This window comes from Arvicanthis niloticus, chromosome 14 (assembly GCF_011762505.2).
Source record: "Arvicanthis niloticus isolate mArvNil1 chromosome 14, mArvNil1.pat.X, whole genome shotgun sequence".
Classification (NCBI taxonomy): Eukaryota; Metazoa; Chordata; class Mammalia; order Rodentia; family Muridae; genus Arvicanthis; species Arvicanthis niloticus.
In genome coordinates, this window is record NC_047671.1 from 58,423,675 (window position 1) to 58,448,557 (window position 24,883).

Below are 24,883 nucleotides of genomic sequence, written 5' to 3' on the forward strand. Positions count from 1 at the left end.
GCACAAAAGGACAATGATAAGTCAGCAAACTTACTTTAAGTATGAACAGAATTTGTGTTGAATTACATTAACAGATTGTATGTTATGTAAGGTAGCATTACTTTCTAACAACTTAAACCCATGCAGTAGAAACATGCATAAATTCTCTCAGTTATGAAAATTCTGACCAGAGAGCCAACATTGACAGTCCTTGCTCCTAAATATATTGGTAGTGGTACATTGTAGTCAGAAGACTAAATTTGCATATGGTTATTGGTCACAAAATTATGATGCAGAACTTCGGCTTAAAATTTGATATAATAAAACACAAAAGTACCTACTAGCCTTTTACTCATAATCTTTAAGTGTGGAATTACAAAGAATTTGAACTTTTTTTCTCAGCTTCTTTAGAAGAAAATTCTTTGGGAAATATATACTCTGCTGATGCCCTTTTTATTGACTGTGCTGCTTTCGGCTACATCTGAGCTTTCATTAATGGAGTTACTCAGTGTGGTTTCTAGATAGTTTCAAGATGACATGGGTCATGCTGAAAGTATTAGGTATTTGTGGGATTAGAGAGTCAATGGTTGAAGTTCAACTACTCAATCTTCAGAAAATAAAGACAGACCTTGAAGGCTGAATTCAACCACACAGCTGGCAATGATAAATACCTGTTATATATTTATCATTTTCCTTGAGCCTGCTAATCATTCTATTGAACCATCCTACCTGAGCTGACAGTGTAAATTAAAAATTTGCCACAAATTGGTTACATGTATTGATCATTTGAGAATAATTAAACATGTGATCACTCTGGGAAGAACACTTAAAAAGGATGTGGTCTTGTTAACTCTGTGATATTCCTGGACAGTTAACACACATTCAGTGTGCACATGCATTAGAGGGTATCATCTATGGAAAAATAATGTTGTTTTTCAGATGCAGGTAAAAAGTTGTAAATATATATAGCAATATTAGATGATCCAAGAATATGCTATGGTTTCATCTCCTTTCTACCACCTTCATGCCAAAGATTAACAGAAGCCCATGGTTGGGCTTTGTGGTCTTTTCTTTATTTTCAGTTACTCCAAAAAATTATATGTATTTGGGAAAATATAGTGGATAATATAAATATAAACAGAGCCCACAAATTGCTTAGTTCAGCCTTTCTGCATGTAAAACTGTTCATTGGAGGGAGGTTTCTTTTAGGAGAAAAAAAGTATATATGAATTGCAGGGAAGAAAATATGAAATGGGTGTAGTCCTTTGATAATTATAGTATGAACTATTTCCCAATCTGGAATCAAACAGATTTTTTTGTGTATTTTAAAAATACTTTGCCTTTCTGTAGAGCTTCTTATTCTACTGTGTTCGTTGTTGCACTAGACTGTGTTTGGTCTCTTTCCTGAATATGATGCTGACTTTTTCAAGTGCCACCATGCTAGAACATGCATCATCATCTGTCAAATGCATTCTGGGATTCATCCTTATTAGTTATGGCACTGAATTGAGAACTCCTACCAGGTCTCCAAAGAAAACTGCCTCATACTAAGACAGAATTGGCATTGGTCCCAGCAGCCACTTGAATTTGATTAGAACAGATCAGGTAGAAGTCAAAGGGGTCATCAGCCTGTAAACAAGGACCGTTGTCCTTAAGGTATCAAATTCCGCATCTCATCTGTTCCTATGATGAACTGATAAGAATGTCATTTGAATTCACAGTCTGATCTTGACCTTGGAGATGGAAAGATCACCCCAGAGAAATGATCTTCCAAAGAAAACTGTCTCTAAGAAATTTCTACTTTTTTCTTGTCTTTCCCATAGACTACCTGAGATGTGTATTTTTTTTCTATTAATCTCACACTTGTAGAAATTAGAACCATAATAAAATACAAGCTGAGCAAAGGAATAAATTTCTTTACTTCAACCAAGTGTTTTTCTTTTGTGTCTTAGATGGCAAGGACGTCACGTTCAATCCCGGGCTTTCATTTTAATGGTCGAAACAAAAATTCATCATTTATGATTTTTTTTCAAGATGAGAAATCTGAAAAGTTTATTCTGATCATTAATCAGACCCCTTCTAATTAAACACAGTTATATCCCATCATCATTGCTGTAATTATTGATTGATTAATCTTTCCACTATTAATTAAAAGTCTTAATTAAACTTTCTCTGGTATTATTTAAGCTAAAAGTATAATTACAATGTGATTTCCCTGTCACATGCAGCATATTCTGCTTGTCTCGTGGTATAGTCAGATTTCAATAGTGAGGACTCACACATAAGCACACTGAAAATAATTGCAGTAATATCTCTGTAAACACTCATTTAACAGGTATGTGTGTGCAAACACATAGGCTCATTGTTCAAAAGAAAATATTGAGTTGAAAAGGCATTACAAAATATGCAATTTCAAAAATTGTAGTTCATAATTAGAGGATGAGTTTCTCATAGCACTTATTAACCAATACCAGCACCCAGACTGAACAAGAACAAAACAAATTCATAAGCCTGGAGATCCAAGATATGGGAAGCTATTGACAAGAAGCCCATTCCCCCTTTATAAATAAATGATTAGCCAGATTTAAGGGTGAGGCTGGTAAAAAAGAATATTAGTTATCAGAGTTCTGAGCATTTGAGATCTCTTAGGTTGAAGTATCATGGTGTTCTGAGATCATTACCAGGGCCCCTCTATAAGCTAAGCAGTGTTTAACCAGTGAGTTTTGTCCTCAAACTGAGCATCAGCTGTTTATGACAAAATAACTGTTGTATTAGGCAAAGTTCTCTAGAGTCACAGGACTTACAGAATGTCTCTCTATATTAAAGAAATTTATTGTAGTGATTTACAGTCTGTAGTCCAACTAACCCAACAATAGTCAGCTATGGATTTGAAGAAACTAGTAGTTGCTCAGTCCCACAAGGCTAGTTGTTTCAGCTGGGCTTCTGTATAAGCTATGGAATTCTAAAGAACTAGGTTCCAACAGATGTGTTGGCAAGTAAGTGAAAGCAGGCAGAGAAGAATGAGGCTTCCTTCTTCCAATGCCCTTTTGTAGGTCTCCAGCAGAAGATGTGGTCTAGATTGCATACCACCGCACCTGGATTTGGAACTTGCTTGCTTTGTCCTCAGCTGGCATTGAACTCAGAAATCTGTTCCCCTCAATCACCTGGGATTAGTGGTGTGTACTACCTTTCCTGAGCCTAATATTTCATTGCCACTCTGGTTGAAGATCTCCATGTCATGATCCTGGTCAGAAGCCTTTGTTGTCCATCCTCATGATCTGGATGTCTGCCCCCCGTTTCTAGATTATACTTCATTCCAGATATAGTCAAGCTAAGAACTAGGACTATTGATCACAGTTGTGTTGAACAGAGTGACACTGGTGAAACATTTAACAATGATTTTGAGCTTCCAAGGTTTCATAGACTGGAAATTGTCCATATTACACAGGTTACAAGAGTGTTCCATTTAAATAATCTCTATCCTTACACCGAAGGCTGTGTCAATTTATATGGAATGAAACCTACTGAAGGATATGTCCACAAGAGAAAACTGCAAAACCTATGCTGTGAACTTCCAGTTTCAAGAGACTATTCACCATTCTCTGTAGAGCATTACTAAAATCCAGTTGGTATCAGGAACTGTTTCCAGCAAAGGAGAGTTAAGGTAGGAGGGACTTAAAAGTTTTGGGATATGACCCAGATGCCCGTGCAACTGGGTTGCACATTCAATTGGTTGGTTTCTAAAGCCAAAAGTATGTTTCAGTTTCTATAAGAAAAATTAACATAACACATCATGTAACAATATTCTTTTAAATACACTTTATTTGACTTTGGGTAGAAAGAAAGTTTGAAGGAAGGAAGGAGGGAGGGAGGAAGGAAGGGAAAATGTGAGAAGGAGGGAGGAATGAAAGAAGAAAGGAAGAAAGAAAAAAAGGAAAGGAAGGAAGGAAGCAAGCAAAGAAGGAAGGAAGGAAGGAAGGAAGGAAGGAAGGAAGGAAGGAAGGAAGGAAGGAAGGAAGAAAGGAAGGGAGGAAGGGAGGGAGAGAGAAAGAAAAACAGAACCAGAAAGAGAAAAGTTAGTCTATCTTTTTAAAAACCTGCCCTAACACTGAGAAATTATAAAGCACACAAGAAGTGCCTTCAAATTAATGAAAGCTGTTGAGTCAACAATAAGGCCATTTGGTAGAGACACTCTGCCTCTTCAAAAAGCCCAACCAAACAACAACAACAACAAACTCCTCACCATGTATTCAGCCTGATCAAGGCATCTCAGATGAAAATAGAAGTGAAAATTACAGCTATACAAATGCCACTTGCTGTGAACTAAGTCACCCAGATTGCTGAATATACACACCCAGTTCCTGGCTTCCTGGTGGGAGAAAATCCTACAATTTTAGGATTTTTTTCTATTAAAGCAAACACATTTTGTTTGCCATTTCATCTTCACTTTCAACATCCACAGATTAGTAAAAATAAGGTTCAAAATATTCAGCAAAACATTGTGTTTGTACTGAAGAGGTACAGATTTTGTTCTTATCATTTCCTAAATAACACAGTGAATATGCTACTCAGATTACATGGATATTATACTAATACTGTAATCTGGAGCAATCTGGAGACCAACTGAAATGTCAAGATGCTCTTAGTTCATATGCAAACAATTCGCCACATTCCAACAGGGAGCTGAATAACTGGGGACACTGGGATATATGCAGAACATCTTGAACTTACTGCACCCAACAGTTTTCATATTGTACCAATATTCATACTGTTAATTCCCCCAAGCCATGCACAAGGACATCTTCCATTTATCTATACAATCCTTAATTACTTTGACCATTGTCTTATAATTATTTTATACAGAAAATAAAAAAGAAGTTGAATACTGATTTAGTGTACTTTCAAGTATTTAATTTTCTAATATAAATGAGCTTTTTATATGATTATTAAACTTAAATAATAAATAAATTCACCATACATTCTAAGATTTCTATTGCACCAATACATTTTGCAATTTTAACTGTCTGTATGTGCAAGAAAGCATGTTTTGGTCAGAAGAAAATAAGTGTGAAGTGAGTTTTACTCAACTGGAAGGGAAACCTTGAGGGAAAAAATGGACAAAAAAAAAACCCTAATACACTTGGCAAATTATGGTTTTCAAAAATTAAATTCTTCATTACCTTTGGTCTTTGCAACAAATTCTAGTGAAAATATAAATTTTATAAAGGATGAAATGTGACCCAAGAAAAAGTTGAAGATTCAACCAAAACTTATTAAATGTTTAATGCCCCATAACACTAATAACACTAGAGAAATGGCCAGAAATCCACTTGTGAATGGTTATGGATTAACCTATGACACTTAAATGTCAGGATGTCCATTAGTACATGGTGACTCAAGCTAGATTTCCTAAACTTAAACGCATAAAATCTCAGCTTCTGCATCTGTAACCTGAGAGGAATTCATATCAGTATGACCATTTAAGAACTGTTGTGTTGTGGGTAATATTTCAAAAATCCCCCAGCGTGAGCCTTCTATCCTGGAGGAAGTGTGGCTCTGCTTAGCTCCGGCCAGAAGCCAAATGTGCCAGAGCTGGAAGCGGCCAGAGGCCACACACTCCACAGCTAGACTTGTGAGACACCAGCATGGTGTTTGGCTCTGCCAATCCACCATGCTGCCCACAATGCTTGGCTGAGCCCAGAGCATCCTGTCATTTATGTAATACCCGGTAGAAATAAGACTCTTAATGCTTGAATACTATCTAATATTTATATACTTGGAAATGCTCAATTAACAAGATGCCCACACAATTAGCGTTGTTACCCAGTACCTAACCTTAAGATATAAATCTTTACTCAGGACTGTTCTGGACCCATGCATGGTTCTCTATGGCTGCTAGCTACCCCTCTCCTCCCTCCTAGCTCTTCACACATTAGCTCCTCCCAAATTACTTAGCTTTATTGTAAAATGGGGGGGGGAGGGGGCACGGAAATATCCTGCTACGCTGTTGGTCCAACTGAACCACCAACCGAAAAGCCAGTATGGCCTGGACCTAGGCCTCTGCAGATATGTAGCAAACGTGCTGCTTGGTTTTTATGTGGGTCCCCAACGACTGTAACAGGGGCTGTCCCTGAATCTCCTGCCTGCCTTCCTATGAATCCTGTTGTGACTGGACCACCTTGTCTGGCCTAACTGGGAGAGAATGAGCTGCTGAGTCCTGCAGTGATTGATGTGTGTACTTCTGGGAGGGGGTGCTCCCAAAGGTGAGGCTCCCCTTCTCAAAGGAAAGGGAGAGGGAGGAATGGAGGAAGGAGCCGCATAATGGAGTTCTGGGAGGAAAAGAGGGGCTGGTATTGGGATGTAAAGTGAGTAAATAAATACATTTTAAAAAATCACTATGCTCTACTGTCAGCCCATAGTATAGTATGTCCCCTGTGACTAATATACAAGCCACAAAAACAATGCTTTACCATCATTTCAATACCTGCTTCTCTTAATTTCCTGCGCGTTGGTCACAGCTCAGGTTCTGCTTCTAATCACAAAGTTATCACCTCTTGACATTATCACCTACCTGATTTCCTCACATCTCTCCATTTTGGGTCTGATTGGATTTTACTAGTTGAAACAAACTTTAAATTCTACAGGCCAAATTCTTGTGCTAGGATAATAAAAAAAAAAAAAAAAAAAAAAAAAAAAACAGTCCAGAGAGGGTTAAGGTCTTGCCCGTGGTAGCTCTGCTAATTACTGACATAATCAGGTCTCCAGACTCCGGTTCCGAGCACTCTCCACCCGCCACATTGTCCCTCAAGCTAACATTTGCCCTACATTTTGTGCATGGTTGTCATGAGGATCAAATGCGATTAAATAGGGGGAAGTGTTTTAGAAGTGCAAAATTATGCACAAGAGCAAAACCTTACTATTAATGGGCTTCCTACATGACGTCTTTGGTTAGAAATGGAGATGTTACTTGAAGCAGCTTTAATTTTTAATTTTTTTATACATATGGAGATGCTATGATGTACTTTCTAGTTCACAGCGAGAATGGCAGGTGTTGGAAAACTGTTTGCAATGTGCTTTTACTTGTATCATATGATGCTCTACCATTAATTTAGATTACCTGATGCTTCAATGATTAGAAGCAAGAACCAAAGGAAGAAAATGAAAAGGACAGAAAAGGGAAACAGCCAGGACCTAGGTATCAAACTCTCTGGACAGACAAAAGAGCACTTTAATCTCTCTGGAATGCTATATGAGTCAGACAGGGTTTGAACCAAAGACATTATAGGCAGGTGCTCAACAGGGGTCTTATTCAAACTAAATACTAACCAGGATTATTCTACAAAATTGCTCTTGCATGTGCTTTTTATATATTGAATATGTCTTTGTGTTGGGATATAGTATACACAGGTTTTATACATGTATTGGAGGTTTAGTATTATATATATATATATATATATATATATATATATATACACATATATATTTATGCTGTATGTTGTATCCAGGTATTGTATGTGGGATGTGTGTTGTATAGTGTGTGTGTGTGTGTGTGTGTGTGTGTGTGTGTGTGTACTTGTGTGTGCTGTATATAGCGTATTCATGTATTCTGTGTGTATGGTGTAGTTATGTGTTATGGTATGTGCTGTATGCACATATTCATATGTTCATGTGCATGCAAGAGGCCAGAGATGAGTGTCCTACTGTCTTCTGTTTTACTCAGTCCTTCATAGAAACTGGAACTTACCAATTCAAGTCAACTGGCTGGTCAGAAAGTAACTGTGATCCTTAACCTCACACAGGGATTCCGATACATGCCCTTCCCTGCATAGTCACAATCAGATTTTTTACACAGGTGCTAGGGATCTGAAGTCAGTTTCTTATGTTCACTCTGAGGGGACTTACTTAAAAAGTGTCCTCCCAGTCCTTTCCAGTGTTTGGATAAGAGTTTCTAATAAGAAGCACAGGTTTCTCTGTACTTCAGAACAACTATGCTTATGATATTGATTGGGACAAAGAATCACACAAATTTCCCATGCTTACTTCAGTAGGAACATGGGCCTGCAGTCTCATGCCCTGCTCACTGAATAAGGACTAAAGCACAAATCGGGCAGCCTGGTCTCTCCTTGGTGCTATGTGGTACCCCAGTGAATGCTTCATCTCACTAGAAAAGATGATTGAAGGGGTGCAAAAGAGAGCAACACAACTTCCAGCCAGGAAGTGAGACCACCCTTCACTATTCCACTTACTTCTGCAGAAATTCTCGTACTTCTGATCTAGAGACAGCTCTTCTAAGATGAGCCCAGAAGGTGTGCCGTGGACACTAAAAAGATTCTATGCCAGTTATATACAGCACTGCTCATTCCAGGAGTTGGTGAATGCTTATAAAAGATTCCAGAGGTCCAACATACAGACCCATATTTTATCTCAGATGGTGATTATAAGCACTAAATGGGCAGGGGGGAGGGAAACAATTGTGCATAATATAAAAAACCTGAGAAAACATAGAAGAATGCAACTAGGAAATAATTTTAAGAGATTCAAATATGAAACCTGCAGACATTACTAAAATCACAGTCTCTTCACCTACAGGCCTATGCCTGTCATGGGGATCTCATGCTTGAATACGTAGCCCAGCTTTTTTTTTTTTTTCTCAACGCTGGTCAGAGACTAACATCTCTCATTCATACTTATTAACTACTGAAGCACTGGATACATGCAGTTGCTTTGTGTTGTTATTTTATGAGGGATTAATATATCTCACTCACTTGCTGCTACTTGCTGATGCCAGAATATGAATTCCATCCAGTCTAAAATAGAGTTGAAGACATTTCCAAGTCAAGCCAGAAGGAAGCGAGCGTTCAGACTCAGACTCGTTGTTTTTGTTTGCCATTAACAGTAGATTTGCAAGGTGGCGGTGATGTCACACGATTTGGCTGAGGATACAAATTCCAGGAAATGAAGAAAAATCCTTTCAATCTTTCTAGTCTTAAATAGATTCCTTGCAGGCTTTATGTTTGAAAATTAATGGGACTTTATGTTGTCCTTCATAGAGAGTCACAGACAGGTTGCGTCTACTACCTTGTATCACCTGACTTCCTGGAGCTCATAATGGCAGGTTTGTGCACTGAAGCCAGAAGGTCCAGACTTAAGACATTGGCCTGCTGCTTACTAGGCCTGTGCATGTCTAACCCTCCATTTCATTGCCTGTAAAGTGAGCGGATGCTTGCTCTACCCCACTCATAAAGTTTTATAGGCTCAAATAAAATAATGAATGTGGAAGCACTTACCATAGTTAAGCACTTACCACAGTTATTAGGACCATGAACTTTGGATTCAGATATGGCTTAAATACTTACGTGTCACCACCAGTTGTACAAGCATCGAAAAAATAACTTTTCCCTGTTTCTGTTACTGCTAACAACTTTGGAGAGAGATGATACTTTGTTTCAAATACTTGTTTTTAATAGATGAACATATAATTTCAAAAAATGTGAGGCAGAATAAATATTGATAAGTATTAATTCTTTAGGTAGTGGGCTAGTTTTGTGTTGTTCCTTATTTACAGATGAACGCACATCATGTTTTTGAAGTACCATCAGCATTAATAAAACAAATGGCTGTACAGATCCAGAACCAATATCTTATTCAGGAGCTGTGCATTGACTGGAGAATCAAAATCTAGTGCATCTCACAAGTTTCCCCTGTGAGCTGGTGTCCATGCATATGTTGAGAAACAGCTAGGACAAAACAGGCATTAAAAACTGGGATCTTTTCTCCTTCACACATTTTACAAAGGTCGGTGTGCCTTGAAAATATTGCAGTGTTCCTGGTGATTTCTCTCCAGGAATGTTCAAATTGGTTTCTAGTATATTGCACGAGCAGGTTATTGTATATTATATATAAGATACCAAAACAGACATATTTGTGTGTGTGTGTGTGTGTGTGTGTGTGTGTGTGTGTATTAAAATCTCATTATCTGATAGTAAAAGGGACAGGTGGGGTTACTTTATGAAAATAAATGTGGGATGTAACACTTGCCAATAGTTGTTCCCAAGAAGGTTACTGCAACATGCTGTGTGACTGGACTATAAACAGAATGATTTAAACTTTGAATCACTGGCTAAAATCATTGCAAAGGGTGAAGTTGGTCAGTCTAACAACACGTGACCGATGACACAGGGTGAGCTCACTGTCTGAAGTCACCTCATGGAAGTAGTACATTGTTAAGTCTTGTGCTTCATTTTTGTCATGTCTCATAACAACTTCCATAGCAACATAACAAATTTGTGTGCTAATTTAAATTTCTTTCTCTTTTAATATTACTCTGGGTGTGAACACACTTTCAACTTCAAGTCCAAGGGTACATTAATACTTTCTATGATATTGCTGTGCTGGTTGCATGTCCGGGTTTTCATCTCCACTTCCCACCCATGGAAAATTGCATGTTAACTCTGCATCTATTTAAATATCTGCTTGTTCATCTTATCTTCTCTATGTAAGGGATGGGGAAGCTTACTATTACCTGTTTTGAAACTTATGGAATTAAAACTGAATTCCTTTCATTCTCTCCATTCATTCTAGAGTTTCTATCCTGGTAGAGCTAGTTAGCTGTCACTTCCTAACTCTGGTATTACTTTCTTCTGTTTCTGTGCTTATTTTAATCAATTTGATAATAATGCCTTTTAGGAGAAAATATTATGAGTAGATCAATGTTTCCCTGAATCAATGTATTCAAAAGTCAGTGATGATTTCTGCCATGCAAACACCATCATTGATGAAACTGAAAAGGATGAAGCTCTTCAGTTGTAAGTTCTGTCTGCTATTTTTTTTTTTTTTTTTTAGTTTCAACCATGCTTTTCTACTCCATTAATGGCAAAGACATTTTATCTTACTTCCCAATCATCTCTGGCCATGTACAGAAAAAATTCATAAAGCTTTTGATTCTTCAGAAAATTAAACTCTGAGGTAAAGGACAAAATTGTACGAGATTCGGGGACAACTTAAAAGACACCAGGCAAATACTAAACCAAAATCTCAAGGAGACACACAACAATAGTAAAGGGGTAAGTAATTTAATTATAATTGCAATATTCTATTTTTTGAAAATTTTCATTCAGCTTTCAATAAAAAAATTATATCAAGTATTCTTTGCATCTCTATGTTTAACATCAGAAATTCTCTAGAGTTAGATAACTCACCTCTACTGTTACCCCACTAAGATCAGGCATGCGGTTCTTTGCCCTGAAGAAAATGAACATTTGAAATCCTTTTGTCAGGTTTTTCAGGTACAGTGTTGTCGGTGTGGAAAAGAACTTATGTGGCTCAGAGAAGAATATCTTCCATTTGGCCTTTCAATAATGAACTCAGTTTTTTCCCCGTAGAATGAGATATCGTTTAGTAACAGCTGAGTAAATGACTCTGAGTGTCAGATCATCAAGGATGTAGCTATTCACTTGAACTCTGACCTGGGAAAGACCACAAAATCACCTACCACAACATGAACCTGGACTTATAGGCACATCAACATCAATATCATGCTAGAACAATTATTATCTCTCTTTTCATGTAACACACACACACACACACACACACACACATTGAGCTACTTAAGGATGGATGAAGTGCCTTCAGCTCACTTTTCTGTGTGCTGTAAACACAGAAATGAATAAGATAACCCTCATAGCCTAGTAATTATTGAAAGATTGGTAAAATTTAGATGATTTTTGGGATAGCACATTAAAAGAAAAGGTTAGTAGATTACTTCTCCGTCTATCTCAGGAACGTCTGGACTTTAAAAGTAGACTTCAGTGGAGTAAAATGCTTATCTCAAAGATAAATGTAATAATGAAGTTTCTGGAAAACATACCCAACAGCAAAAGTTAGACCTATGGTTTCATGTGACTCTAAGCTTCACCACACCAACAGACAGTGTTAACACCAGCTCAACAGATGTTTTTCATGACTAAGAAACGTTTGTTGCTTAACTGTCTGCACACCAAATTGTACCAGTGTGAGAACACTAAACATCAGTCTTAGCAGAGAATGGCTGTGTCCTTCTTAGGAACCCACTAGAGACAACCTCTAGTGTCTACAGTCAAGCGAAATTCCTTGAACATTTGTGACTAAGGTCTGTGTTAAGTTCCTCACATATGTTAACGTATTTAAAAATTTGAAACATTAATGAAGAAATATATTTTCATAATTCATAATTAATTATAATGTATACCATGTACATTATTAAAAAGTCAGGCAGTAGCAATGATATTACCACGTTGATACTTTTAATGGGAACAAATGAAAGCATTTAAGGTTTGAGCACATTTACGCCTGACTCTCTAGGCCATTTTCTGCCACATAATATTTACCTCAATGTAATTAAAACTTGGTAAGAGGTCATATAAAAAGGAAAGATGACCCTATGATGAAAAAACCGAATGTGACAAGAGCAACATGCTTGATTTAGACAGATAATTACAAGTCTGAACTTCATCAATCACAATGAAAGCTTCTTGTCTTGTCTTTGTGGTTCCACAGCACTGCCTACAACATCAGATTTCAAAGAAATGTTTGTTGACTCGATGAGTACATTAATATTCTAAATTGTGTATGAGGATTTGGAATAGGAATGGTGCTTTCCTTGGTAAGAAAATGAGTCGTGGTGACCATAATTTCTGATACCATTTCCATCATTGTGCAGCATTCCTAGAAGTCAGCAGTGGCTTCTGGGAGTCAACTATGGAAAGAAGAATCACATTGCCTGCCCACAGTGATTTCAAGGCCTTTTGACTTTTCATCAAGGTGATCATCACCTTTGTCAAAGTGCTCAGATCATATTTCTGAATGCACTTGTTTCATCATGCACAAGCTAATAGCAGCTAAATATTTCTTTTCTTTTAGTGAGATTTTGGGAAAAGAAATCAAATAATTACTTTATGCTTACAACGAAAAGGTCTGTGGTGTTACTGTACAATGCATGGATATAAACTGAAATAACAATGTACACCTGAGACCTTCAGCAATGTGTCGATCACATGCTGGATTAGAGCTCCGAGGAATTTCTAGTTTTGTCTCCTATTTTCTTCCCTGTTTTTCCTAGCAAATCATATGCAAGTTTTACAGAGCTATGCCATTGAGTTAGCTTATCAGTTTTGAAAAATAACCTAATTTATTTTCTGAAAACAAGACAGATTATTTCTAAAAATATTCTTCTGTAGTTACTTGTAGGAAACTCTTTAGATACATAAGGTGACTTCCAGCTGGATGCCAGTGGTGTGAAATACTGATGAATAACATACTCTCAATGACTCTGGAACTTACAGGGCCATAGGAGGATGCAGAGAAATGCTGGGTTCTCACTGTTTCAGGCTTACAAAGTCCTGAGGAATGATTCATAAATAGTGCAGTTTTGAGTTATTATGGCGGGTAAGAAGGGTTTTATGCAGACAGTTTTTCCCACCATCCTTCATATCAAAAAACTTCTGTGGTTTGTTTCTCTGCCTATCTATGAAATAGATTGAACCTTTTCATGTTATTAAAAAAAAAAAAGTGGCTTGCTTTCTGCATCTCCTGCACATCAGTTCACACAGAGGCTACATTCCTGAAGTTCAGAGAGGGATTTTTTTTCCCCAGCATCTCTATCTGCCACACAGACCTCTTACAGCTCAGGAAGAGACAGTCCTCAATGCACTGCCAGGCTTTGAACACTGTCTGAATAGCTCCTGTCAGTCAGGAGCCCGCATTTCATGTTTCGGATTTTTCCCAGGGGGCTTTGATGTTAATCCATTTCATACTTCTAACACATCTGTTCTTCTTCAGGCTTTCTTATCTTTTCTGAACATTCAAATATATATATGCAGAAAAAGAAACTTAGGCTGTCATTGTGCACTTTCTGAAGGGAGACTTCAATGATGAACAGCTGCCTCACCTCACTGATACTTAGTTTTAATCACAGGAGATGCTGGAATGATCCAGAATGCATCTACCATTTAGTAATCTCCCATTAAGATCAGTTATCTTGTGCCTTGAAACAATTAAGGGAAGCACATAATTGTGCTGTACAGTCTAACAAATATATCTTGAATTTTTTATCATATGCATAACTTAGCTAAGATGCCAAGCAAATGCAAAATGTATGGTGAAGGGAAAAATGTGCCACCATTCTTATCATCTTATCTCATGGGTACACTAGGAAAAGCCGTTAAAATATTAAGTAGATATATTAAAGCTTTAAAAAGTAGTTTACTCTCCCAATAAATCTAATTGTACAAGGCAACATGGACTAGTCAAAATGTTTCCATTGATTGTCAGTCATAAAAGATAAAGAGAAACAATGACTTTAGAATACCAGAAGCTTTAGTCAGGAGAGTAACAAAGATCAAAAGGTAGAAATCTTGTGTCAGTTAGAAGTTAAGGAGGCTATGGCTGAAATCATTGCAATCATTAATTTTACCTAGAATCATTGGAGTACCTTTTTCTTTTTGAAAACATAATGTAGTTGCTAAGATAAGTATGTAGGGGTGATTTTCCTCCACAGCAGACTTTCAATTAAAATAAAGAATGGTAAAAGAAAAATAGAAATTTTGAACTAGTAATATATATGGTGAACTATACATTAGTGGATGAAATAAATTAATACTGAGGTACTTGGTATATTTTATTATATTCCTTCAATCCTATTCTTTTGTTAAAAGGTAACTGCTCTTATCTGAATAAAATTAAAAGAACAGCTCTAGAAAATGCTACAAAAATGCCATATTAGATCTATTACATGGATTTTAATGAAGACCATTGTCAACGTTATCAGGTGTTCTCCATTCATTGAGGGAGGTACAACAGAACTTAATCTATAAACTGCCGTGCATAATGGCTCTTAGTCGTCACAGAATCTCATCATTAAGCATACAGGCTACAATTAGACATGTGCTTTGTAGAAATTCCTGTCCAGAATTAAAAGTGAATGAAAGAAAGTAACACATTGAGTGGTAATCTTAATTAAAATTCGAAATCAGAGGTTGAATGACATTGATTTTTCATACTGGCATAATGGCCAGACTTTTACTGATGAGGCGAGTTTAAAACATGATACATTTTTGTATAACTTGGGAAAACTCTATGGACAGCTCTCCAACAATGGGCATGCATAATAGGACCCATTCTAAACTATCCATGATACATGAGCTTACTCCAGAAGGCTGGAGTAAGAATTCAAACTGGGCAAAATAATTTTACAGAATAACATGGGGTAACAGTGGAATGTTATAGAGACACTGGGTATAAGGTACATGAGAGGTTGTTTTCTATAACCATTTATGGTTATGACACAAGAATATTGCATGCATAGTAAATGGACAGCCATGATCCAGTGCAAACTATGCACTCCAGGATGTAATGTTTCCTTTGACTTGGTGCAGAAAATTGCTCCAAACTGAACTGGGTTTTTTTGTTTATCTTGTTAAAATTACGTGATATAAGGAGACTATGAATTTAGAAACTTGATTCAAAAATTTTATCCATTTCCCTAATTTATCCCAGGCACTCTTGATTTTTAAACTTTGAGGTATTAATTTGTCTTAAAACACAAATTAACCAAGGTGATATGCATTTGAAAGTGTAATATCAATTATCTGTATAGAAGGAAATGTTGACACAGTAAGATGTTGGTTTATACAATGCCACATTCCCACTAGCATACTGTAACTTTATAGTCTAGGTACCAAACATGAGACATGTTCATTTGTTCTTTCCATATGGTACTAAGGCAGCATTATTTTCACTTGGCCTTTAAGAATTCCACTGTAGGAAGATTTTCTAAACCTTAGAATAGATATTAGGATTCTTGAATCAGTAAACCTGCTGCTTAAAGCAGCTAATTCCACCCTAACCTTTGACAGCTAATTGGTAAACAAAACAATAAGAAGTTTGAAATAATAAAGGAGAATTTGAATTATCTTCAACCCCATTAGCACATTGTATTGTTGAACAGTACTTCCAGTAAATGAGAATTCTAAGAAGAACAAAACATAAAAAAGCCAAAATAAAAGATACTAATCATACAGATTATCCAACTCAGGCACTTAAATTACCACTCCTGCTGGATAGTTACTATCATACCTCTGTAATCCATGTCCCTTTACTAGGCTATTGAAGCCATAACACACGACAGACTGTGCATTGTTCCACTATTTATAAGGTGCCTTGGGTCATGTTACATAGCATAAGACTAAAGGCAGAATGACTTAAACCACAGAATAAGTGCAATAATGCCTAACAAATGCACAGCCTGGAGAATCTCATTGCTGTTATGAAATAAAATTCATACATTAAACTAAGAAGAATTGTCAGACCCAGAGCACTTATTGAAAATAATAAACATGTCTGTCTATCCATAGATGCATTTTCCCAGCCTATAGGATTTCAAATGTCTGCGCCAGTACTGAAGATTATCTACTATGACTGAGACACAAACTGCATCAATCTTGCTGGTTTCAGACATCTCTGAATATGGCAATAAAATGAGCATTGTACTCACCCATTTAGAATAGTGGGCTTCCTTTCATATCTTGTTTCTTCTGCCTGCTAGGTTTGATTTAGGAAGAAGACCCATTGGAGCTGGAAAAAAGCATCATGTCTTCATGTGAAAAAAAAATGTACCTGTAGCATATAGTCCAAGTAGACTTAGGAAAGGATGCAGCCCTGAGAATAAAGAGATGATCAAATGGGCACAGACATTAAGGGGATACCATCCATATTTAGAAGAGCAAGGTTCTTCTTAGGCATGGAAGAAGGAAAATAAGGCACAGTCATGAAAATATTAAGCAGCACTAAACTGGAAAGTATTACAAAGATTTATAGGACTGCAAGTCTAGCATAAACCCAATTCATGAGATTAGGAAGGGCAGAAAACAATGTAAATTCAGCAGTTAAACTACAGATAGAAGAATCAAAGTAAAATAGCATACAGGACACATAAAGTTAATGAGAGAAATATGAAAATAATTTGTACTTCTATCCTTCACAGTGGATTTTAAAAGTGGCACAGTATTCCCTTTTTCTAGGCAATAGTCACAAAGATAATTTTGATAGAATAAGTCTCAATGTTAAAACTTTATACATGTAGAAAAGGCTAAAAAATGTTCATTCATTCCTTGACAATAGTTATCTGTTTTCAAAGAGAGACAGGGAAATCAGAATATACACACAACTTCAGACAGTCTCCACAAATGTGTATGTGTAAAATGAATTTGTGCACTCACACAAACTTGTGATGTAAGAAAAATAAATTCTTTTCTTTATACATTCATGGTCATGTATGGGTGCTTGGTGGATATTCTTAGTATGGATATAGAGAAACTCATTTCAGATATAAGTTAAAAGGAAGATCATGAAGGTATGCTTTTATTGTATGATTGATGCATATTTCTAAAATATGACCCTAACGTTTTCACATAGTGTTTTTTCCCTCTCTTTCTCTCTCTCTTTCCCTTCTCCTCTTCCTCCCCCATCTTCTGTGTGGGGGCATAACACAGATCAGCCAGCTCATCTAATGTAGAACAACCAACAAAATGGAAACTTGGTGCCGTCTGTTTCTACTATGGAAGAGCCATGCTTACTCCACTGGGTTGAGATAGGAAAAACCATGAACATGATTCATATATTACGGTCATCAAATTTTATTGGTCTCTATCTTCTGAAGATAAAGAGAGCTTAACATCTGACTGACCTAAAATGCCTGCCCTGAAATAATAAATTGGAGTTTGTTAACTCTGTAACCAATCTCTTCACATAGATCCTTATCTTTTTCATATATATATATATATATATATATGAGATATGTATGTGTATATGTATATATGTATATTATCTATCTATCTATCTATCTATCTATCTATCTATCTATAAAATTGTTAAATCCTTTCTTTGACTATTCAAGGCAAATGGATAGACATAGAGCAGAAAGCATGGCAAGACTGAGAGGCCTCATAGCCAATGACCTATGAGTTGGCCATCAGTTAGACAAAGCATACTATGATATTTTTTATTATATGCATTCAGATGTAGACATTAGGTTCTCAGTATCTTCAAATTGTTTTCACATAGTCTCCTTGAAATCTTTAAGCATGTCCTGATTCATGGAATATAAACACAGCCAGGTTTAGTGTTTGAGTCTCGGCCCTGCCTTGTAATTTGGGGAAGCAAGTAAATGGACAAGCCTCATTGGTCTTCTCTGAGAAGTGGTGGTGGTTTGTAATTTCTCTCCATTTGCTGGGAATTCTCAAAGTGGAATAAGAGCCTTAGAATAGTAGCTGCCACACAACTGGTTACAGATTCCCGAGATACCCACCCATAGCTCACTGAAGGATTTGTACTGTACACCTAGAAGGTGGGCTGTGCTTCTCTGTTTTAAGGATCACGATAAGTTATCCAGGTGAAACTCTGTGTTAACTATTCTCATAGCACCATTTACCCTGTTGACAACTAGGGTGCTACAACATCCCTGTTATTTCCTTTTCCCCAGGTGAAATTTCAGGTGCAAGGAAGAAGAGATAAAAAATTCAAGTAAAAGCAGTGCAAAAAACTTCAAACTCAGGCACACATCTTTCATTGTAATATTTTGTTAACTTCTCTTACCCTTTGTTTAAGCATGTCCTGATTCATGGAATATAAACACAGCCAGGTTTAGTGTTTGAGTCTCGGCCCTGCCTTGTAATTTCAGGTGCAAGGAAATTTGTTTTGGGTTTATTTTTCACTATCTGAGGAGGAAAAATGGCATATTTGTTTCTTGCTTCATTTTTTTTAACTAATAAAGGAAGAGTATTAGATGATCTTGAATACCGAACATTTTAAGGAGCTATATGGAATTGTGTCACTATCCTGATCAAATCACATAAAATATTATCTTTCAAAAAGTCCATCATTTTCCTAATAAATGTCCTTATAATATTCCATAAACTAATATTTTCTCCAAGTTTTGTACTTCTTCCTCTAACAACAAACTCAAAACCTACAACTTCATTCTATACTTCCAATGGCGAAGTTGTGTAGGACACTACGGTGCTGAGGACACAGGAGCTTGATGGACTAGGTGACTTTACCCAGATGATGTAACAATTTAGGGGAAGGGGATAACATTTATATCTACCCTCAATTCCTCCTATACAATTGATGCCATGATGCATTTAGTGAGATACATTGTGCACATGGTACAGATATCAGTAAAATCAAATCAGCTAGACATTCTCAGAATCAGTTGTCTTCAAAAAGAGTAAATAAACAAGCCTCTTCATCATCCAAAAATATTAATTGAGTGAGTTCAGATTCATTAAACGGGCTTCACAGTGTCATTTGGTGTCAGAAGACAAGTGCATGTCAGTGGATATTTACCTAACAACTCTTCACAAAAATTATATGTATTTAAATATGCCCCAGGCTCAAAAACAAACTTTTATACTTTCAGAGAAAGGTTGGGAAATGAACAGATTCGTCACCAAACAAGAAATACATAATCAGAGTGGGTGAATGCACACTAATTAGATCTCAGAATGGGTTGACAGTGACACTTGTACTGTGCTATGGTTTCTGAGAACTAGAGTCTCATTATGTAAGTGGTCAGAGCATTTGATATTCTGCTGTTATAATTTTACCACAGTTTTGAAGTGTGCTTCATGTTTCCCTACTTTAACTTTGGTCTGAATAAGTAAAATGGAATTTTAATTCATAGAAATGTTTAAATCAAACCTCACAAAGGCATTGGGCTGCTACAGTAGAGAATGGGAAAAGTCCACAATAATACAAATAAGACTAGGACTATCAAATTCAAATTAAGAGTCTCATATTAGGTCACCTAGCTGAGCAGCTGACTAAGCAGGTGGTAGTCTGTTGGGAGGCTTTCTTCAAACACATACAGGTAATTCTCAGTTTGGTTTAAAGTTTTATGAACTTCTATAGAGTCATCAGAGATACAGGCATCTATATAGGTGTCCAAAGGAAGATTATTTTAAGGGGCCATTTGGAAGGGCCTCACTCATATTGTATAGAAACTCAAACATGATCAGATCAAGAATATACCAAAACAAAATGAAGAATGTGAGATCCAAAAGAATGTATGTAAATTGAAATGGGATACTGCAAAAGTCGCTAAGTCCTGATTTCTCATAAGACAAAATAATTTGTCTTCTTTCTACTCATTACCCTCTCATCTGCCATCTGCCATCCTTTTGTAAACATTCTCTCCTTTGTAATAGCCCTTTGATTTTAATATATATATATATATATACATATACATATACATATACATATACATATACATATACATATATATACAGAGAGAGACTGTGTGTGCATATGTATGTAATTGTGTGTGTGTTTGTCTCTTTTCACTTAAGAGACATACTTTAAAGAGCACTCCTATTTTTTTTTGTTTGTTTGTTTCTAACCAAGAAAATTTGATGTTTATTGTGGTGTTTGTTCAAGTCCATTGAGTAATAAAGCTTTTCTTTTTTCTTTTCAATTTTTCCATTAATTTATTCATTTACTCACATCTTAATCACAGTCCTCCCTCAAATATCTGTTCTGCCATTCCCCTCTTTCCCTTCTTCTCTGAGAAGGGGAAGCCCCTTCTCTGAGAAGGGCAACTGCCCTTCAAAAATTAAATTTTCTCAGTTCCATGCCACTTGAGAAAATGGATTCATGGTATTAATTAAAACCTTGCTAAATATCAGCTATCAATTACTAGTTCTCACAGGATGAACCTCGACAGCAGACTAAGATCTTCATTTAATGCTTAAAAATCTATCAGGTATATTTTTCTCAGAGATAATACCTAAGTAAGGCAAACACCTTATGCATACAAAAAAAATGTTTCAAGCCAATATGCACAAGCAAGGGACAAATGGCAGCCTCATTCTTTGGAATTTTGAGAATACTATTTTGAACACTATCATTTGAATGATGATATATTTAGTAATAATGAACAGAGTAGATTCATTTAATACCTTTAAATACATCATACAAGGAATCTTCCAAGTCTTCAGCTTGATAGACTAAAACAGAATTCCATAAAACTTGTTCTCACAGAAACCATTTGATTTTTTTGAAAGATATCAACCATATGTTTGTAATTGACTTTTTGTAAAACTAATACCAAATAGCATTGATGCTGAGCAGTGGTGATTTGGATGAATCAAACATGACCTCCATTTCCCATGATCCTAGTTTTCTCCTGATGCCTTTGGTTGTAGGACTACTAAGAAATTGTCTAATGTCCTGACCATCCTAAAATTTTAATATTCAAAGACTTCATAACTATTGCTGGTATTCTAATAGTACACATGCTTTGATTTTCTCTTTAGTGTTTACAAAAATTCCAAGTGATTAACTTCTAAAATATGTCTATCATTAAACACACTTAACTGAGCCACATCCTAGCTTGCCTGCTGGACTTGCCTGGAAAAATGTCAGCCTTGTGACTATGTGCTAGTGATCCCAACTCCCTTCACTACTGTATATTCTCATAAATAGAGTGTCGATTCTCTTTGGTGACTTTCAAACTCAACCCCTTACAGCTCTGTGAGTTCTCCAGGGACCAGATGAACATACCACAGAGCAGGTCAGAAAGTCTCAGGCTGGCAAAGGCATTTTACTGAGCTCTGCTCTATTCTCACCATAAGATTCCACATTTGAACCAAAGGATTGACATTTTAAAGCACTGGGGAATCACTCACTTGATGTTTAAACTTCTTGCTAGCTGAGGTCTTTGTGCTGCAACCAGAAGGCAACTCTCACAATCAATGAGAGATTTTTTACAAAGTGAATTATAATACAGAGGATTTAAAACACAGTAAACAGTAAAAATGTTAGATAAGCACAACAATCCAGTTTGTGTATTTTCCTTGTATCTTTTTACTCATTGCTTTTAAAATCCTAGTTTGTTTCTAAAGATAGAAAGAAGGGGCATAGAGTTCAGTGGGTGAAGAGGGAGAAAATCTAGAAAAAGTTGGGGTAGGGGATTACAATAAGAATATTTCTATTAAAAAATCAATAGAGAATAAATAAATATGTTACCATTACTTAACAAAGAAGACAGGGGGAGTAGAAAGGAAGAAAAGTAGGAAAAAATAAAGAAAATAGTCCATCCCTTGAAGCATTTGATGCAAGTTTTATTGATCAATAAGGGAATTATAAGAATTCAGCAAGAACAGAAGGACTGGGGGGGATGAGATGCTTGCATGTTAAATTACAATATTAAACAGGAAAGGACACCTAGTGAAATAGAGGAATGAACGCAGCGTGGACTGAGCTGACAGAGAAAGGAGTATGAAGCAAGCATGGTCAGATTCTTTTCCAGACATTTGGGTATTACTACAAAAGTATAATAAAAATAAGGACAGCCACGATGAGCTTCCAGGATGCACTTGTAGAAATTAGGTTAGCTGAGTGTTTCCACTGGGGTCAGAAATGGGTGGAGGGGTGCAGCTGAGAACATGTGCAGTTGTGGTGCTCAGCATTGGGGTTTGAATTCATGGGATGAAGTAATTGGTGAGAGGATGCAGAGGTCTCCGTGCCCTATCACTCAGATGGCATGGTTTTTTTTTTCTTTTCTTTTTAGCTGACTACTGTTATACTACTCAAGAAGCATCTTTGGTTTCTTATATCCTATTGAGAATATGATTTTTCTACCTTTCCCCTAGGCAACAGACTCAATATTGAGAACAATAGCATGATTATATAATTAAGGACCAGCAATAACAGATTCAGTCAAGAGCCATTGTCCTCCTAGTAACTATTTGCCGATTGTTTGTTTGTTTGGTTGGTTGGTTTTTGCCAAACACAGGTCATAATGCAACTATTTTCTAGTGTGTTAATACTAAAATTATAAGTGTGACCCACAAGGGTGGCTCAACCTAAGGAGAGAATCTTATGAAATAGATTATTAAATTACTATATACTCTATATGTCAAGGATTATTTTAATGAAATTACACTTGCTCACAGTGATGACCTAGTGAACATATATGAGGAAGATCACATATAACACTTTAAATATAGCAAAGTTGTTCATCATGGACAGTAATGACAAGCTTTTCATATAGAAAAAAAGGTAGTCTCATAGGATGGAGTTTCACATTACAGACATTAAGATATTTTTAAAAAGTTACTACCTACGCAAAGTTTAAACAGAGTCCTATGTGTCCTCTGCAATGGAAGATATGTGGTAGTTTTAATACTCATGATACAGAGGCATTAGCTGGGCAGTTGTTGACTACCCAAGGGAGTTAAGCTTCATGCTGAATTAATTAATTCTTTTTTTCTTTATAAATTAAAGAATCAGATTCCTATAATTTTTGAGATTATAATACAATTACATTTTTTCCTGCCACCTTAACAACATACTTACCTCTCTATACTCCTTCAAATTTATGGCCTCTTTTTTCACTAATTGTTATTGTAGACATATATGTATGTATTTTAATAGTTTGCTCACAATGGATTTTAACAGTATACTACACAGTAGACTAAGTTTTTGTCACAGGAATGTTAAACTCTAGAACGTGACATTAGCTGCCTTAAAACCTACAAAATGTTCTTTAAAATACAAAGATGGGAAGGTATCAGCAAAGATGATCAAATTTTTGTCTAAGGAAAAGGAACCTGTGTGTGTGTGTGTGTGTGTGTGTGTGTGTGTGTGTGTGTGTGTGTGTGTTTGTGCGTGTGTGTGTTTATGATAGTAATTTACAATGACCTGGAATGACACTTACACCTTGAGAAGAACAAATTGATGGTCCAGCAAATTGTAGTGCTTGGAAATAGGATTTAATAAGAATGTGGAGCACCTTCCTTACAAAACTACTTTGTGCCTAGGGGAAAAGAGCAGAAAAAGACAGAAGACAGCAGAAAGACTCCAAACATTCTGTGATTGAAAAACACCAGAAAACTATAGAAACTAAAAATCATAAACCTGATTGTTTTGACGAAGAATTAAAATGATTGTGTTTGAATGTTGTCAATCAAACCAGCAACTCTTCTCTGGTTTATCAATGAGATGTCTCTGGTACAAATCAGGTAAGTAACAGCTATGGATCTGTCCACATTATTAGCAACCAGAGAATGGCTGGTATTCAGCCCAGATGTTTGTTTTCTTAAAACTTGATGCTAAAACATGACTCTATTCTTGCTCATGTACAGTGTTGTACATGTGGAAGCTAACTGAATCTGAGATAACCTTTGTAGGAGGAAAAGGCCTCCAAAGGGCAGATAAACTGATCTCAGGAGGCATATTCATCCACTGAAGACAACATTCACTCTATACCATCTGAACTTGAATGTTCTTTGCCAGGAACTCATAGTTGAGACGCCCAGTGATTTCTTCTACCTGGAAGTTCTATGATGTCCATGATATGAGCCCATCCTAAAAAGACCAGTAGTCAAGGTCAGCTCTATGTTTCCACTTGCCTTACATCAACTTGCTTTCTAAACAAATGGAATTTAGGCTAAAGTTGTCTCCGGCCAAAGCTGGTTTTTCTTCCTCTCTGTGTTTTCAAAAGTAAATCTAACCATATGCCCTCCTATTTCCCCTGTTCTCATTGACTAAGTTTAGATTCATTCTTCTGAAGTTGACTTTTGTGACCCTGAACTCCAGATAGTTATCTTACCAGGTTCTCTACTGCACCTAAGATAAAAATATATATCCTAACATCAAACTTTAATTTGGGGAATCAAATTCTTTTGTCATGAGTTGTTTCCTATTCCTATGACCTTTGTCTAGAAAGTACACTTGCTACCTAGTAACAAAAATTCACCAATGATTACCTCTTTCTTCAATTTCACAGCATCCTGAATGCCATTTATTATTCCTGAATCTCACAATGAACCTCATATTATGATTAATAGCTGAATTTTGAAAATTTCTT

The 24,883-nt window shown here is 36.4% G+C and overlaps 1 long non-coding RNA gene across 2 annotated transcripts in view; it reads right to left on the minus strand.

The window, feature by feature from the left end:
• Nucleotides 1–24,883, minus strand: part of LOC143434356 (uncharacterized) — a 67,301-nt gene that overhangs the window by 22,117 nt on the left and 20,301 nt on the right. The window contains exons 2-4 of one of the 2 annotated variants that reach the window (XR_013103805.1): nt 16,508–16,587; nt 11,178–11,444; nt 8,745–8,912 (exon numbers count right to left, since the gene is read on the minus strand). This is a non-coding gene — a long non-coding RNA (uncharacterized LOC143434356). The remainder of the gene's footprint in view (nt 1–8,744; nt 8,913–11,177; nt 11,445–16,507; nt 16,588–24,883) is intronic. The other variant, XR_013103806.1, reaches the window with a different exon arrangement.